Genomic DNA, 18,297 nt, shown 5'->3' on the forward strand with positions numbered 1-18,297 from the left:
AGTATTGCTCTGCTCGTAGGAAGTAGCGCCTTTGCTGATACAGCTTCACCGGGGAAGGGGGGGCGGTCTTGCGCTAGGGTTTTTCAGGAGTCCGGGTCAATGCCAAAGCTCTTCAGAGAGACTTTCAATGTGTCCTTGATGCGCTTTTTCTGCCCAACTTGTGTGCATTTGCCTTCCTTTATTACTTTAAAAGGAACAACGCGGATGCACACAGACAAATTATAACATTCTCTACACTAGGATACTAAATCTTCACCTTCTGACTTAATTTACATCCTGACACCAGATGCCAGGGAGCGATACCTGTGATCAAACCCAGTGACCCTGAAAAGAAGACACTAGTGTCAGGGCCGGACTGGAAACCAAAATCAGCCCCTTCTCCCATCCGGTCTCCTTTTCAATATCTCCCTTTCTTTTTGTCCGGAGTATGTAACCCGGAAGCAGGAGGCAGGCAGCAGCCATCGAGCTTCAAAAACCAGCTGCTATGGTCCTCCTGGCCCAAAGGAAATGCCACATAGAATAAGTGGGCAAACTGTCCTGGATCACTGTCTGAGTAGACCTGCACAGAACTAGAAGGTAAAGGCTACTGGCAGGTCAACCTTCGCTTTACGCCAGCCCAAAGCACACAAAGTTATTTAGACCAGGTCCCTGAGACGTACACTTGCTATGGACCTGTTGACTTGCATGATCAGGGATCATCATGAAACGCAGGGGTTTACATTTCCTGTAGGACACCTGCTCATATCACCATATGCAGATGACATTTTCTGTTCGTTAAGCAACCAGAAGATACTCTATTCCATGACTACGAGAAATAGTGCACTTTTATGCCATATCTGGGATTATTATTAATTGGGGAAAGTCTGAGGTATTTCCACTAATGCATGCTATGACTCAGAGGATCCTCTACGCTGTTGCACAGAATCAGTTAAGTACTTTGTAATAATAATCAATAGATGAAAAGAGTTAACAATGTGTAGTAATTACGGAGTAGATAAAACGTCCAGAGATGTCGAGAGATGGATCAAATTGCCTCGGACAACAGCTGGTCAAATTTCTGTCATATAAATGACCATATCACCATACTTTTGTGCCTGTTTTCCATCATCCCTATTCTGCTCCAAAAGACATTTTCACAACATTTGCGGGACACCAAAGAATCAAATAGTCCATGCTCGTCTTTCCCTACGATGGGGCGTTTCTCGGTTTTGTATTGTTAACCCTATTGTGCTGGCATTTCTCTTGTTGCATGTTGTTGCTGAGGCAGATAGCCGGGGAACACTGGCATCATCTCTACATCGTCACGTCATCTGCCAGATGGAGGAAAAGTTAGCTGTACAGTGCACTCACAAGGCATGGGAGTATCATTGGAACAAAGCTGGGGTCCTAGCCCTATATTTGCCAAAGTGCCCAATGGAGAATAACCCTGCCTTCCCAGCTACTGTAGAGCAGACAGTGGTGCATACCTTTACAAATTAGCCACATAAGGCTAGGCCAACTTTTTCAGGATTCAATTTTTCTGTTGCCAGAACAGTTCAAAGATGTAGCCCCTAGCAGCCATTAGGACATTTTTAAATATTTTAAATTGCATAAAGTGGAAAAAACCCTGTACCTAAAGTATAGGCCCTCTTACCAATAAAATTAAACTGAAGGTGCAGGGATGTGTCCCTATACAGGTGATGTGCAGAAAACAGGTGTGGTAAACACTGGCGAGAGGTGGTCAGAAGAAAAGTGGGCATACTGCTGTGCAGAGACTACACTTTCATCTTCTGTCATAGACACAGGCTGATATATTATAGGTTCCTCCATAGGGTATATAGTACATGTTAGATAGTGGGTTTCTGGTTGGCTAGGGTTTGCACCTAAGCCAGGCAGAACCCACCACTATTCAGGGCAATTAGGTTACTCACCAGGGCAAGTAAGTTACACACCAAGACAACCTGTGCTCACCCCCTGGTAGCTTGGCACAGAGCAGGCAGGCTTATCTCCAGAAGCAATGTGTTAAGCGTCTACATAACACCCTCCCACCAGTGACACAATAAATACAACACAAAAAGGAATTCCAACAGGATATGAAAATACGTTTCTTATATTGTACATATATACCATAGATCATAAGCGACAGGTAACCTAAGTACTCTGTATATAAAGCAATTACTGTAATAGGAATCAGTGTCCTTCTGATGCAGGTATACCAGAAGATCAGGAGATACTTTTGCATAAAAAAGGTACAAAAATCACCACGAGTGTACACAATGTGTCTTAGTTGCGAGAACACACAAATCACTGTATGTAATTATGGAGCGCCAGGGCACTTGCGCTTCTGCTAGGCCAAATACAGTATGTTTTATGGGACCTGCTGGAAGGAATATAAGTATTACCAAAGTGTGGGCCGTAGGAGCTCCAGCACGCCCTCTCGTCGGATTACGGTACCCCCGCCACCACTTTCACGGAGCTTCTTTGCATGCAGTGTTTGTGTGGCGATCAGGGCCTCCGTCAAGGTTTACCCCACGATGCCATGACTGGTTAAGCACCCCATAAGCGAGGACCCCGGACACTGCCCAAGGTAAGGAGTGGGGCACGCACCAGATATAGGATTGCGGGGAAACCCTCCTCGGGCCGCTGCATGCAGATTTTCACAGAGGCCACTGCCCGCGCGCGGCACAGCAGAGTGATCAGGTACAGCCCTTCTCAGCGGGTACCGGGCCACGGGCCTCGGGGTGGGACCCGTGATGTCATGCTCCGCAGGGTGGCTTGAGACCGCAAGGACGTCAGCAGGAGTCTCCTGGAGTCTTTGTGTTGACTGGCCAACGCGTCCTCGGAGAGACAGCTTGCCAGCTCAACTTGCACTGTCTGTGCGACGGGAGTACCCCGAGGGACACGTCTGGGACCGGGCAGGAGGTAGTCTTCGGCACTCAGATGCCCGCCCTCTCCCCAACACTTCAGCAATCCCTCTCCAATGCATGAGGGCAAAAAGCAACTCCTGGGCGCCGCGGTGTCGATTGCACCTCTCAGGACGCCCTCAGAGCATCCTTAACCTGCGCTGGTGATCCCTCAGGTTCGGACAGCCGTGATCTATAGCAGCGCACTGTCATTATTCGGGGCGCCGCCGCTTTTGACAAGTAGAGCGTGGGGCCCTCATAAGTAGAATGACAACGAAGCGCTTGAACCCCTGCAGCTTGAGGAAGACCTGGGTGGCCGGACTCGAGAGTCCCACCGCCGTTGCGGCTATGCCTCAGGGGTTACTCTCCAAATCTCGAAGCCCCCCTCACAAGTGCAGAGAGGGGAGCAGTCCATGCATTCCTGGGTAGCTCTTGGGGGCACAAGAGTAGAGGGCAGGCAGCAGTCCAGCACATCAGGGCAAGTCAGTCCAATGGCGGTTTCACCTGGCAGCGGTCATCTGGCAAACCAGAATCAGGGGGGCGGGTGGCAGTGGGGCACCACACAGAAAAGCAATCCAATTAGTCCTTTATGCCAGCAAGAAGCAACAGGTAGCAGGCCAACAACAGAAGAGCTGTCCAGATGAATGCTTTTGCAGCTCAGCAGTCCTTCTGGAAGAGGTTCAGTTCCAGTTCCAAAAGGGCTCTAAGAATCATGAGGTCAGAGCCCCTGTACATATACTCCAAAAATGTCTTTGTTCAAGGGGGGTCTTCAAAGGAACCCTTTCAAGTGAAACACAACAGCTTTAAACCCAGCACTGTCTCCAGACATCAGTGGAGGGTAAACAGCCAACTGTGCAAGGGTGGTATAAAGCCTATTGACATGTAAGGTGTGAACGACTCTTCCGCTCCCCAGCCCAAAATGACTTTCAGTATGCAGATGACTCTCCTGTCACAGCTAGCCCCTCCTGTGTTGTGGCTGTCTGGAAAATATGCACAAAATGTAAATGTCACTCTGCCCTATACGTGGATTGGAGTCAGGTTGCAAAGCACAGAGTTATAAGCACTGAGAAATGCCCACTTTCTAAAAGTGGAGTTTCCAAAGTAGTAATGCAAAATCCAACTATCATAGTAAGCAGGACTTCTCACCACCATTCCGAACATGGCAACGCTACTCCTTCCAGGTCAGCAATTACCACTTAAAAATATATATGGGAATTCCCAATGCTGACCTATGAGAGGTGCAGCCCACACAGTAGTGAAAAATGAAATGGGTTTAAAGGTCCTAGTAGTGACAAACAGCATATCAGTTCATGCCCTACCCTTTACACACAGCACCATGCCCATGGAGCTACTAAGGGCTTACCTTAAGGGTTACTTGGGTGTACTAAAAGGGGATTATAGGCCTTGACAAGTAGTTTGACTTGCCAAGTCAATGTGGCAGTAAATTGCGCATGCAGAAACTTCAGTGGCAGGCCTGTGACATCTTTGAAAGGCTACTTGTGTGGCTGGCACAATCAGCGCTGCAGGCCCACTAGTAGCATTTAATTTACAGGCTCTGGGCATATGGTATACCACTTTACAAGGGGCTTACAGATAAATTAAATATGGTAAACAGGTGTAAACCGACGATACCAAGTTTTAGTAGAGAAAGGACATGCACTTTAGCACAGATTAGCAGTGGTAAAGTGCCAGAGTACTAAAGCCAACAAAAATACTATCAAAACATAAGGAGGAAAAAGGCAAAAAGTTTGGTGATAATCCTGCAGAAAGGGCCTTTCCCAACAGTACGACACAGAGACTACATAGAATTAATCAGGATAATGATTATGCATGTCAGAGATGTGGAATTCACTTACAGGGTTTATGCATTGTGCATGGTCTTGCCTCAAGTACATCAGACCTCTGGTGGGCTGTAGGGAAAGAGCTTGATAAGATGTTGACATATGCACTACCCACCACACCACTAGTTCGGTTACTTGGGCATTCGCTGATGTTCCTAAACCAATCAGGCGACTTACTGCCCTACTGCTGCTACTAGCAAAAAGGCAGATGGCAGCGGGGTAGAGGAAAGGACCTTCTCAAAGAGTAATAAGATGGATAAGAGACGTCCTTGGGTGCAAGTCCACCTCTGAAGTACACTCCATTTTAATACCAGACAAAAAAAAAAAAAAAAAAAGAAGAAGACGACCTAAGGATATTAGTAGACATTCTATGGCTAATGCAGAACATATTGGGCGAATTTGAGCAATGCGGACATCGTGAATAACCGCACATTTGTGTGTGTAACCTGGTTGTACGAAGTTATATGACTGTCTAGTGCACTCTCACTCATCTAATTAACTCTCTTGATGTGCACACAGTAAAATTTGGTCTTGATGCATTGTAATTGAGCAGAACTTGATTATTATGGCCATGTTGGTGTACATGTTTGTTTATACTGTAATGATAAAAAACAAAGCTATTTAATCCAGTTTAAAATCCCAAGAAAGGAGCCTCGTTGTTCAAAGTGAAGGTGTCCGTGCATGAATGTGAGGTGCGTAGCGAGCGCGAGTGTCTCAATAATTGAAACATAACACTGGCAACGAGGGACGGACTCGAACTCACGCTCACCCACCAACAAGGCAGACAGGTGGTGAGGCCCAACAGTGTCGAAATTGCGTCAGGACTAACGTGGCTAACCAGACGTGTGAGGCGCCCAAGGGCCTGATCAGGTCGAGAAAAGGTCAGGCCGCATGCGGCGAGAGCCTGCTTTTCAGGATCACGTTTGGCTGAGGAGAGCTGCTGTTCACTGCATGTCTAGGTGAACATGTCCACGACGTGATAAATCTGGCAACACACGCAAAATGGAAAAAAGAAGAAAAAGAAAAAAGAAAAAAAAAGAGAGAAGAGGGGGCCCAAATGAGGGGCGAACCAGCAGGAGGCAAGGCTGAAGGGGCATGCCAGGCCCTAGTTCAACTGGCTACCACAGGTCACTGACACTAGGGAAAGAGTCACCTCTTAGCTAAAAGAAGCACCAAGTGGCAGACATAAGGTGCACACCACCACTGGTCGCACCCCACGTGGGCCATCTGCAATCAGTGCCGGACAACAAGCGTGTGTGTTGGCACAGCACAGCGTATCGCACATGAACAGCGTGTCGTGACCTGCTGTGAGCGGTAGGCCTTCAAAACTCAGCACAAGGAGCGCAGTGGTCATGGCAGACGACCCGACACCAGCCACAGCAACATTCCATGGTAGGTGCGCTCCCGCCATTTAGCGAGCTAGCAGATCCTGCCACAGCGTCGCCCAGATGGAAGTTGTGGGTCGAGCGCCTGGAGAACTACTTTGTGGCCGCCCGTGAGAGGGACGGAGCTGTCAAGAGGTCCCTACTTCTCCATTTTGCGGGGGATAAAGTGTACAAACTCTTAACATCTGCCACACACAGGCGCCTATGACAACTATGGCGCAGTGGTGAAGGCCCTGAATGCGCATTTTGATCCACAGCTAAACCCTGCTTTTAAATGTTCTAAATTACGTCAGGCACAGCAGAGAGAGGGTGAATCCATCAACCAATTTTACGCCCAACTCCTTGAACTTGCAAGCACATGCACAGAAGATGATCAAGAAGAAGAGATACAAGCGCAAATTATACAGGGGTGTAGAAACAAGATGCTGAGAGGCCTAATACTGAGGCAACCCGGTATCACTTTGGACGAGATCCTCGTCATGGCACGATCCCACGACCTATCTGCAGCCAGAGGCACGGAGATGGATATGGCGATGTCACACATGCCAGAGAAAGCCTCAGTAGTCAAAATGGAATGTGCGGACGCAGTGCAGATGCAACCAACAGGGAGGAAGCCGAGGCAGTACGCCCCCGCCAAGCAAGGAGGATGATGGGATTATTGAGGGAGGGAAGAACACAATCCAAGGGAGTACATGCTCCAATAGCGGAAAACTCGATTTCGCCGCCGTCTGCAAGGGAGGCGCAAGAGGAAGAGGAACGAGAGGGAGATGCCCACCCACCAGGGCGGTAAAACAACTATTGCTAGATGACCCCGTAGCATGTGATGCCCGGTACACAACATCACGCCACACTCTGGAAGAGTCCTCCCCCGCGGAGGAAGAAGTGTTCCTGATATCATTCACAAACTACTTTAAAAAAATAAAAAAATAAAAAAAAGAAGAACACCGGCGGCCACAGCCGACATGCATGATCAAAGTAGCGGGGTCTCCTGTCAAGGCCCTTTTAGAGTCTGAACGTGATGGGCGCGCAACAATACCACTGCCTCCAGCCTCGTCCCCCATTACCCCCATCAAATACCAGGATATTTACGTATGGAAGATGCACACCTTTGCCTCTAAAGGGGCGCATGGCCATGAAGGTTCAGGCGGAGGGCCGAGATATAAACACTACATTCCATACAGTCAACTGGGAAGCTGACACCCTTCTTGGCAGTCAAGCGGAAGAAGAGTTATGCCTGGTATCGTTTGCAAAAAGCAATAGGACATGCCAAATAGATGAGTTACTGAGACAATCCCCAGAGCTATTCACAGGTCTCTGCTTCCTCAAAGCACCTCCAATTACATTACATATCGACAAGGCTGTGAAGCCAGTTGCTCTAAGACACCGAGGATACAGTTTCATCTCAGGCCGCTAGTACAACAGGAGCTGGCTAGCCTTGAAGACCAAGGGGTCATCGAGACAGTATCCGGGCCCACCCCTTGGTTGTCACCCATGGTGATAGCAGAAAAGCCAAAGCAGCCCAGGAATATCTGGCTCTGATTTGACATGCGACTTCCCAACCAGGCCATCAGATGGGAGAGGCACATCACTCCCACCATAGACGACACAATCGCAGATCTCACTGGCTTCAAGTGATCCTCCAAATTAGACCTGAACGTGGGATACCACCAACTAAGCCTAGCGGAGGAGAGCAGGCACATCACTACTTTCTCAACGCACCTTTGGTTGAGAAGGTACAAATGTCTGAGCTTCAGCGTATCATCGGCGGCCGAAGTATTCCAGAACACCATCCGTCAGACTTTGACTGGCTTACCAGGCGTCATGAACGTCAGTGATGACATACTGATTAATTCTGCTACGGCAGAGGACCACCATCGGCATCTGAAGGCTACCCTCAAACGGCTATCAGAGCATGGGCTCACCCTCTATAAAGCCAAGTGTGCTTTCTTCCAAAGGTCAATTGACTTCTTTGGGTAGGTGTTTAACCAAGAAGGCATCCAAGTAGACCCATGAAAATCCAATGCCATTAGACGGGCCCCCACCCCACAAACCGTGACTGAAGTGCGGAGCTTCCTAGGAATGTCGACCTATTGCATCCAATTTATCCCACAGCTAGCCACACTGTCCGAGCCACTCAGAGCCCTCACAAGAACTGATGCACTGTGGGCATGGCGGAGCTGAGAGGAAGAAGCATTCCAAGCACTTAAAGAGGCTCTGCTGTGTGAGACCACCATGGCCTACTTCGACCCCACAAAGAAAACTGAGCTTGTTGTGGACAAGAGCCCGGTAGGACCCTGCACAGTCCTGGCCCAAGAAAGAGAACCGGACAGGTGGGCACCACCAGCGTATGCCAGCAAGGCATATACCCAGACTGAACAGGGCTGCTCTCAAATCGAGAGGAAGGCCCTAGCTATTAAGTGGGCGTGTGGTCACTTCCACCTTTACCTACAGGGAGACCGTTCTGGGTAGTCAGCGACCACCAACCACTCATCCCGTTGTTCAAGGGGACCGCGCCACACCCGCCTCCCCACATTGAAAGATGGGTAATCCAACTCCAGCACTACTGCATGGAAGTGGTGTACCAACCTGGAGCCAAGAACCCCGCGGACTTCCAATCCGGACGGACACCCGTCGGAGCAGGCTCAAACTACCGGTGGAGGTGAAGACGACACTGAAGCGCATGTGCAAGCGCTAGCTCGGGGCAGTTGTCAGAAAGAACTCAGCACCAAAGAGATCTCAGAGGCCACCCGGGAAGATGAGGTGTTGCTGCAGGTGAAACAAGAGTTGGAAGGCGGCTCCTGGAACCTCTTTTTCACAAACAACTGGACTGTGGCTGAAAGAGAGCGGCTGACAAAGCTATGGAGGGTCCATAACAAACTGAGCTTGACATCTGATGGGCTCCACCTACAAAGGACGCCGACTAGTGATTCCCCTCCAGCTACAGCATCATATGATCCTGCTGGCGCACGGACGACATCAAGGAATGACAAAAATGAAAGCGTGCATGAGGAAGAAGGTGTGGTTCCTTGGCCTCGAAGAGGGAGTCGAACAGTGGTGCGACAATGCCCGGCCTGTCAGCTAACGGCCATCCCCGATGTACTTGCCCCAATCATCACAGAAGAATCCTACACCACCCCTTGCTCGCAAATCAGTCTAGACTTTGGGAGTTTTCCAGACGGCCGGATCACCCTACTTCTCGTCGACGGGTACTCCAAATATCTGATTGTGGAGGTCATTGCGTCCACAGCTTTCGCTGGTCCGGCCCTTGAGAAAATCCTTGCCATGTTTGATCTACCAGATGTGATAAAGACTGATAATGGGCCCCCATTCCAAGGAAGTGAGTTTGAAGAGTTGATGAAGTGGCTAGGCATCAGACATCATAAAATCACGCCACAATGGCCTTAGGTCAATGGAGAAGTTGAGCGGTTCAAGCACACGCTCAATAAGGTTCTCAGGATTGCTATCTTGGAAGCCAGTGACCCTCATCTCAGCCTTCATCAGTTCCTATGGGAATATAGAGGGAACCCTCATTGCCCCTCCGGTCAGACTCCTTGGTCAGTGATGCTCGCTGGGCAGAGGCAAGACACCATCCCACGTCTTCGGGTGGCAGCTCACCTCATACCGTCCGGAGCAAACACAAGCTAGGAGGGAAGAAGTGAGGGATAAAGCGGAGCAAGAGAAGGCGTGCTGCGTCAAGAGACCTTCAGATCGGTGATCAGGTGATCAAAGACAGGAATCCAAGTTAGAAATTCTGCACACCATACAAGCCTGGGCTATGGACAATGACTGGGGTGTCTGGGACCATAGGGACAGCAGAAAAGGGGAGAGATAGGGTAATGCGGAATGTCTCCTTGTTTCGGAGGGCAACTTTCCTGGAACCCTCAGATGAGCCGGAAGGCGATGACTACTTCCCAGACTGGTCCATAAACAAGGGGGGGGGGGGTTTCAAGGACAAGAGCATGAGAATGAGTCGCCGATGGCCGCCGGACCGACCCCTCCAAGGCAGCCTGTTACCAGTGCTTTGATGGCCCAGGGATGGTGAGATCAGATCTCAGTCAGGGAGGCATAATCTGAGACCCAATCCCCTCCCCAAAAGACTAAAATATTTTGCATGTACTTTAATGTTGGAGATGTTTGATCTAGTTGTGGAGGGATGTAATGTTGTGCAACGGTCTAGTGGTCGGCCTCTAGACGACCCTGAATGTGCCCAGGAAGACCAGAACTGGTTCAGGGAGACCAGGGGTCTTTAAATAAAAGTGGGAAAAGAAGAGCGGGATCTTCCCTTTCCCTATGTTCCAAGTGAAGGTGTCCGTGCATGATTGTGAGGTTCGCAGCGATCGCGCGCGTATCAATAATCGAAACATAACATATGGGTCGCTACCTTCCTTGTAGCAGGTAAATTGCAAGAGCTCTTTCTTATTTGGGCGCATATAGGCTTTTCTATTTTAATCCGTTTGCATTTATTGCTGCGCTAAGGCGGGCTCGCTCTCCCTCGTCTTTCTTACACCATGAACCTCGGGGGTGTGGCAGCAACTTGGCCAGCTGAGGCAAGTGCGCCACAGAAGGATCAGTAGTCGCCGGACCCGCAGCCAGTGAACGTGCGTGCAGTCACGCGCTAGGGAGGTGCGTTGCACGATTCCACGATCTGAAAAGTGGTGCCAGACCCCTCTCACAGCGGAATCCCAGACGCGTGTGCGTCAGGACAGGCTGTAGCCGGACGTGCACTCCGCTTTGATATGGAAACGTGCTGCTCCAATGGTTTATAGGGACTGCCGTGCCAGGCCTGCGTTCCTCCATCTATGGGCAGGGAGTGCTGGAAGTAAAAGGTGATGTATTTGCGTTGAGTCCGCTGGCGTGCACTGAAGCACCAATTTAAATCATCTTCTCTCACCTTTTATTTTTCACCTCGAACAAGCCTCTTACATGGGGTTCGGGGAGCAGTCCTCGGATATATTGAACCTAGCGTTCTTCACACAAGAAAGTGACTCAGTAAGTGAATGAATTGGGGGTGGAGTGTATTTCTGGGCCTTTTGTGTTTGCCGGTGAACGTCATCACTAAACTTTGATGTTTCCTACGCAAAGTTCCTCTCGTGTCTTTATAATTGTGCTTTTAAGGCAGCTCAGTTTATTAACTTTTCAGTCCAAGCCGTTTAGTTATTCCTAGTTCCAAGGGACATGGAATGTTTGGGCAGGTTATCTGAGTCACTTCTTCCCATGCTTGGTGTTACAGTAGGTTTGCATCAGAATTGAGCCTCCAAAGGAAGATTTGTTTGCACACACTTCCAAAACACACAAAAAAAGCAAATGGCCAAAAGGCTAGCACCATGCTCCCTCCCAGCCTCTCTCCCCATTGTTCTTATACTCCAGGTCCTGAAGAAGATTCAGAGAGGGCAGGTAGAGTTGAGTTTGGTAATGCCTTACTGGCAAACCAAACATGGTTCCCTCCTCTGTATAGCAGGGAAGAAGAGGATTCTCCAGCTGCTTCCTCTTTCCAGAGTTACCTTTGTTCCTCTACGGTCTCTGCAGCGTATAAATCTGTTGGTCTAGAGATTGAGCGGTCACATGGGACCAAGAAGGGTCTTTCTTTCTTTTCCCTCCTACTTCTGGAAGGTCTTGTACTAACAGGTCCTAAAGTTGCCACTGGTCATCTTTTGACAAATAATTGATTAGATTGTCCCTTAAAGTGTATTTAGCAAATTCTCCAGGGTGGGTTTGGCGAAAGGCTTTCTCTGTCAACTTTAAAATAATGGTCAGGAATGAATGCTTTTAGATCAGCCTGGGGTGATTTGTCAATAAATAGTATCTCGTAGCAGGACTTAAGACAAAACACCAAGTTGCCTTTTTCCCTCCTGTAATCTCCCACAGGTATAATTTTTTTATTTTTCACAGGTAACTCCTTTTGAGCTTTTGGAAACCGTGTCAGAACCTTTAAAATCTTCTTGGTAGCCATCACTAGAGCAAGCAGGATAGGGGAATTGAGTTCTGTTCTCTGTCAACATCCACACCTAAAGATTTAGGAAGATAGAACAGTGATGCATTCACGTCTACACTTTAGTCCTTAACACCCCTTTTCATAGAAATCAGGAAATTGTTTTTCCAGTTCTTGACAAAAGCTCCCCCGTGGACTCAAGAGTTTTCTATTCAGTTCTTGGACATGGCAGGAGCTGTAAAGATCCATCTCTAGAGGACATCAGAGTTGATCTGAGTCAGAGTTGAGACAGTCTGACAGTTTGCCAATTTTGGGTCAGGTAGGAAAGGCTGTACGTCATTCAAGGCTACACTCTCCGTATGGATGAAACCAGTTATTTTGCTGGCATTCCTGGATGCGGGTCAGGACCCTCCCAGCTCCCACGAATCTTAGAGCTCTGATGGTGAATGCAGCCATCACCTCTTGTCGGGACTATGCAGTTGCCTAGTATTCAGGACTCCTGGGGATAGATTGCTACATAAGATTCAGCTCATTCAGGACTCCTGGGGATAGATTGCTACATAAGATTCAGCTCATTCAGAATTTTGCAGATAGGTTAATTTTTAACCTTCACAAAATCAGATTAGCAATTTGAAATCCTTCACTGGCTTCCAGTTGAAATGCATATTCAATTTAAAGCCATATGCAACTGTCCTTCTGCCTCTTCTATTAAAGGAAACTTTTTTATTCAATTAGAAGGGCTTTAAAACATATCTATTCTGTTAGGGACTTTGGCTGCTACTGTGTCTGTTTTCTATTAATTCATAGCTCTATGAAGCCTTCTGGCATCCGTCGCACTTTATAAATTCAGTCACTCAAATATCACAGCAGAACAGTACAGTATTTCATAGTATGTGTACAACTAAAAAAGAAGCCCTTCAGGAGTCAAAACGCCGAACCTTAAAAAGTGCAAAAAGATATGCATCATGCTTGCCAATTTTCTAAAGTCAGAGAGCCCTCTTAAAGTAGCCGATATTTTGAGAAGAGTGTCTGTAATGTAAAAATGACTTTCAAACACTTTAGTAGCAAAGAAAAAAATATTCTTTCTAGCCGGTGTGAATTGCATTTAGGTTTTCTATTTTTCAGTTGCAACAAAAACTCTTCTCCTGGGTGCTCATTTAGAGGGGTTTAGGCCACGTTAAATCAACCATCTGTTAAAATATCTCAATAGAGCAATCAACAGCTCAAAGCTAGCCAGTTAACTTCTATAAAGTGACAGCCATGATGTTGCAAAACAAGTTTAGCATTTAAATAACTTTTAATCCATCTCCAACAGAAAGCACATTTATTTTCAATTCCAATCTGCATGTGGACATATCAGATTGAGGATCATGACGCAACGGCAACAAATTCACATTGAAGCGAAAATGGCAGAAGCACTGTGCAACTCTGGTGGAGTTGGCAATGCTTCAGATTTTCCTCTGTGCCTTCTCTTCGTTGTTTCCATGGCACAAGGAACCAGGAAACCTACTCATGAAGCCTATGGTCTGTAATGAGATTATAGGACCAGCAGTGCCAATGTTTTGTCTGCACAGGACACAGATGAATGTGATATCCCAAACTGGTTTTACAGGGGTGATTAAATTGTTACAATGGTCAGAATTCATACGGCTACATAGCTTCCGTATATCATCTTTCTGCAGCACAAACACGGTGTAATACTAGTGCAGATCTCCACTGAAACACCCACCTGTGTTACTAGAATAATATCTACTTCCTATGTAAAGTAAGATATAGGGCATCCGAGGCTGCTCTCGCTTGCCTCAAAGGGCTAAATTACACCAGCAACTCTTCAAGTTCTCATTCCCAAGATGTACCTGTCGCACAGATGCTCTGCTCAACCTTAAATTATGGTCTCCTTAGGAGGAAATACAAAGCCTCTTTGGGGCAAACCCATGTCCATTAGGACACTCCTTATGAATAAGAGTTTACCCCAAAGGTCCATTCAAAGAATGGCCATCAATACAATCTTTGATTCTTGTTTGCTACATCATTAGCCCTTTTTGTGGGGTGCAGGTGAAGCATTTCAACACGCCCGACGTTTCAAAAACCAAAAGACTTCAGCAATGATCTCTGCTGCTTCTCAAATGGACATGGGTCTCCATTAACCACCTGTAGCACATCAGCCATTGTGAAGACCTGGCACCAGTATCTATAGGGGCCTTCCTGGTCTAAGGGTCAGTGGAGTAACAAAACTTGAGCCCCCACCTCCCCCCCTGCAAAGTACATGGAGGGGCCCCCTCCCCCACAAGAGCTCTCAGGTAAGAGGCCCGCAGCCCGTGCACAGTGTACTGTGTTGAGGGGCCCTCTTTGAGCTTGCACCCCTCCGCTCCACGCACTGCAGGGACTATTGTTACGCCAGTGCTAAGGCTCACTAGGGTCCACATGTGAAGTAAGAACAGTCGCACACCCTGCTACCCCATATGACATGCAGTGGCTTTGCACACCTTCTTAGTCTTATATGCCACACTAACATACTGCCTCCCAAACGAGATAAAACCAGGCCATATAAAAATAAGCGTGAATCATCCTGCATGATCACTGAGGATTCATTCATATTTCTATTACTATCCAGACAACCCACTAATTTGGGAAGGAGACAAATCTACATCTGATCAATATAAGAATCACACACCTTAGCATCAGTCAAAGGTGTCCAAGTGTTTAAAAGCCTCTGCATGGACCTCAAAGTGGGACAACTGACTGAAATTAAAGACTACCCTAAAGACAAAAATTTTTAAGCATACTCAACCCAGCATAAAACAAACCTATATCATCATCATCATCATCAGGGTAGTGCATCCTAGGCTTAGAGGCAAAAGTGCGCATACGACAGCTGTGAGAAATTGGGTTGTTGATTGAGGGGGGTGCGAGCCATTCTCAAGCAACAGCCACAATCCACGTTAGGGTCAACCACAAAAGTCACTAAATTACCCTGTGCTTAACTCTCTGGTAGCTGCACACAAAAGTAGCCAGGCTTAACTTAGAGACAATGTGCAAAGTATTTATTCAGTACACAAACATTAATAAATGACAATTCAAGAAGATTCCACACCAATATAGAAGAAACAAAAGAGTGAACTTTCATAAATTATTTGACATAAAAATGCCGAAAATCTCATCAGTAGAACCAGAAATATTCAACTTCAAACATTTAAGGTGAGTTTAGCACCTGAAAGCCCAAGGCACCACTTGTGGTTATCTGGTCATGCAAGACCAGGTGAAAGTCACAAGTTCAGTCAGACCACGATGGAGCACAGATCAGATATAGGGAGAGGTTAGTCCTGCTGAAAAACATATCTTCTCAAGTCTAGTGTGAAGAGTCTAATTCGCGGTGGAGGAGGCTGCAAGGAGAGCGTCACGGACAGTCATTGCTGGAGCTTTGCATAGGCGTAACCATGGGCCAGCTGGTCAGTTTCAGGAAGGCCTCTGGAGCTTATTGTGTCCCTGTAGCTCAGAACTGGAGGTCAGTCAGCTGTCTCTTAAAGTCACTTCATCCTGGGATGAAGGGTGTACATCGTCTTCCTTCTCAGGCAGCTGGGCAGGCCTTTAGCAGAAGGGCAGTCCTTTTTCTGTAGAATTCTGAGGTCTAAGAGTGTACTGAACAGTGGGTCCGACAGTCCCATGTTAATACCTGGCCCCATCTTTGAAGTGGGAGAACCTTCTGGAGTTTCCTCCCCACAGAGGTGTCTTGAATTTTCTACCACCTGTCCTGGTCCCAGCCTGTCTTAGGTACAATAAGCTCATGTGAAGTCCCTTGTGTGTGAGAGCTGGACCAGAGCCTTGGAAGTGCAAGTGTCGTGGGTGACCTCTCTGTCCCCTCGCCCCCATCAAGCCAGTATGGCTCTCTATGGTGATGCTGTCTGGGATGAATACAAAAAGGCCAAATGGCAACCACACTTAGTCATGTGACTGAGGAGACAGGCTACAGGCATCAAACGGCTAGATCAAGAAAATGCTAACTTTCTGAAAATGCCAATTTCAGAACTGGGACTTAAAATCTGTCTTTACCATTAAGGAGGGTTTTCAATAACAATTCCTCAGACACCAACCATCAAATTCATAACTGCTCCAAAACAAATGTTATCATGTATTTAATGTAATAATAAGATAACCCAACATTATCCTATGAGAGGTAGGCCTTGCAGTAGGGAAAAACAAATTGAAGAGTTTTTCCACTACCAGGAAATGTAAAACTTAAAAGTACAAGTCCAACTTTTGAAATACGATGCATTCTGCCCTTTAGATTGGGGGCCTATCCTAGGGGTGGCACATGCATTAAAAGGGGTTTAGGCCAGGCAAAAGGTTTATTTTGGCAGGTCAAAATTGCAATTTAAAACTGCACACATTGTCTGCAATGGCAGGCCTGAGAGATGCTTTAAAGGGCTACTTAAGAGTGTGGTACAATAAGTGCTGCAGGCCCACTAGCAGCATTTAATTGACAGGCCCTGGCTACGTGGAGTACCGTTTTACTAGGGACTTCTAAGTAAATTAAATTTGCCACTTGGAGATTAGCCAATTTTACCATATTGTCAACATCAGGACAGTGCGCGCTCTATGGGTGACAAAAATGCAAAACCCCAGCCTTTATGCAAGAGCATAATTCATGCATTGTGTTTATATGCAGTATACTAACCTTTTGCATTGCAGACCTTAACCTTGAAAAACACTATTTATGGTGTTTGCAATAACTGTTCATTTGTAAGGTATTGCTGCAGACTGACTGAGTTTGTTAGGGTGTGGTCCCTTTCTAGGACCTTCTAGAAGCTTTCTCTGCAGCATGACTGGGTGTGGTTTGTGGTCTGGACCAGACTCTATATAAGGGAGCCAGCCCAGCTCCACATGCTCACTATTCAGGAGGTCCCGGTGCAGAGCAGCAGCAATTTCCTGAGCTCCTGTTCCGGAGGCCTACCTTGACGTTCCAGGCCTGCCCCGCATTATCTTGGTGATCCTTGAGCAGGGTGGTAAGACAGAGGTTGGGCTGGGCGAATCATTGCTCTGATGTAAATCTTGATGTTCAGATCGGCAAAGGCTTGCGCGATCATTGCATGGCCTTTACATATTCTGGTTAGAAACGGCAGTGAGCGCGATTCATTTCCCGCATGTAAATCTTGGTGTGCAGATCGGCAAAGACTTGTGCGATCATTTCATGACATTTACATATTCTTATTAGAATCGGCAGTGTGCACAATTCATTTCCCGCATGTAAAACTTGGTGTTCAGATCGGCAACAGTGTGCGCAATCATTTCATGACAAGTAAAAACTTTGATGTGTAATGTTTGTTGAAGTACACACATTTATCCTGAGTCTATGGGTTTCCTGTGAAGATGATAAATTCAGAATGTGACGGTCTTTTTGTATATTAAGTCCCTAGTACAATTCCAATTGTTTTCCAGGGAATGTTTGATTGTTTTGTCCTCATGTTAAAAATGCAGCGTTTGTTCTAAAACAGTATTGTAGAAAGTTCTTGTATTTCTAGTCATTATGTGACATTTTATGGATAGCTATTATGAAACATGGCATTAATCATTCTTGATTTGTTCCAGGTAGCTAGAGCTCTTGAGATCTAGTTAAAGTCACTTCTTAGATTATCCATGGTTACAATAAGACAATGCTTAGAACCATAGTCTAGTGAAAGTCAATGTTATTATATTCTGATATTGCGTTGTTTAACCTTTTGGTTCCTACAGGTCTCCTTCCCAGCTGTTCCCTACTTAATACCTTTTTCCCCACTTGGACTCTCTTAGGCTCTGTGATTTTTCTATCAGGGTTTTGGAACTGTCTTGTGGTGGACATGTTGGGAACGTGCGCAGACCCAGAGGATCTGGTCTCCCTGACAGAATAGTGAGCACACAAATGTATTATCCTCTTGGTTTGCGTGTGTTCTCAGCATGGCCACATTGGACGAGCTAGTCAAGGTTATCACGCAGCTCCCAGCAGAGGTAGTGTCATCGAAGGATATAGCAGCCAGCTTAGCTGAGAGAGTGAGTCAGTTGCAGGAAAGGGCAGAAAAGAAGGAACAAAGTCCTTTGGGTGTGTCTTGGCCTGGTCCGTCTTGTCAAGCTTCTGGAGGTAATCCTCCTACGAACATTTCCCTCAACGTTCCTTCAGCCATTCCCCTAGCTCCTCCAGAACGTTTTTCAGGCGATCCCCTGAAAGCGCAATCTTTCTTGGTTCAAGTGGAATTACATTTTACCTGCCGACCAAACACTTTTCCTGA

The 18,297-nt window shown here is 47.0% G+C and overlaps 1 protein-coding gene across 2 annotated transcripts in view; it reads right to left on the bottom strand.

Moving 5' to 3' along the window:
- Positions 1-18,297, bottom strand: part of CA12 (carbonic anhydrase 12) — a 177,407-nt gene that overhangs the window by 138,853 nt on the left and 20,257 nt on the right. The gene's annotated exons all lie outside the window — the stretch shown is intronic.

Source organism: Pleurodeles waltl, chromosome 3_1 (genome assembly GCF_031143425.1).
Source record: "Pleurodeles waltl isolate 20211129_DDA chromosome 3_1, aPleWal1.hap1.20221129, whole genome shotgun sequence".
Taxonomy (NCBI): Eukaryota; Metazoa; Chordata; class Amphibia; order Caudata; family Salamandridae; genus Pleurodeles; species Pleurodeles waltl.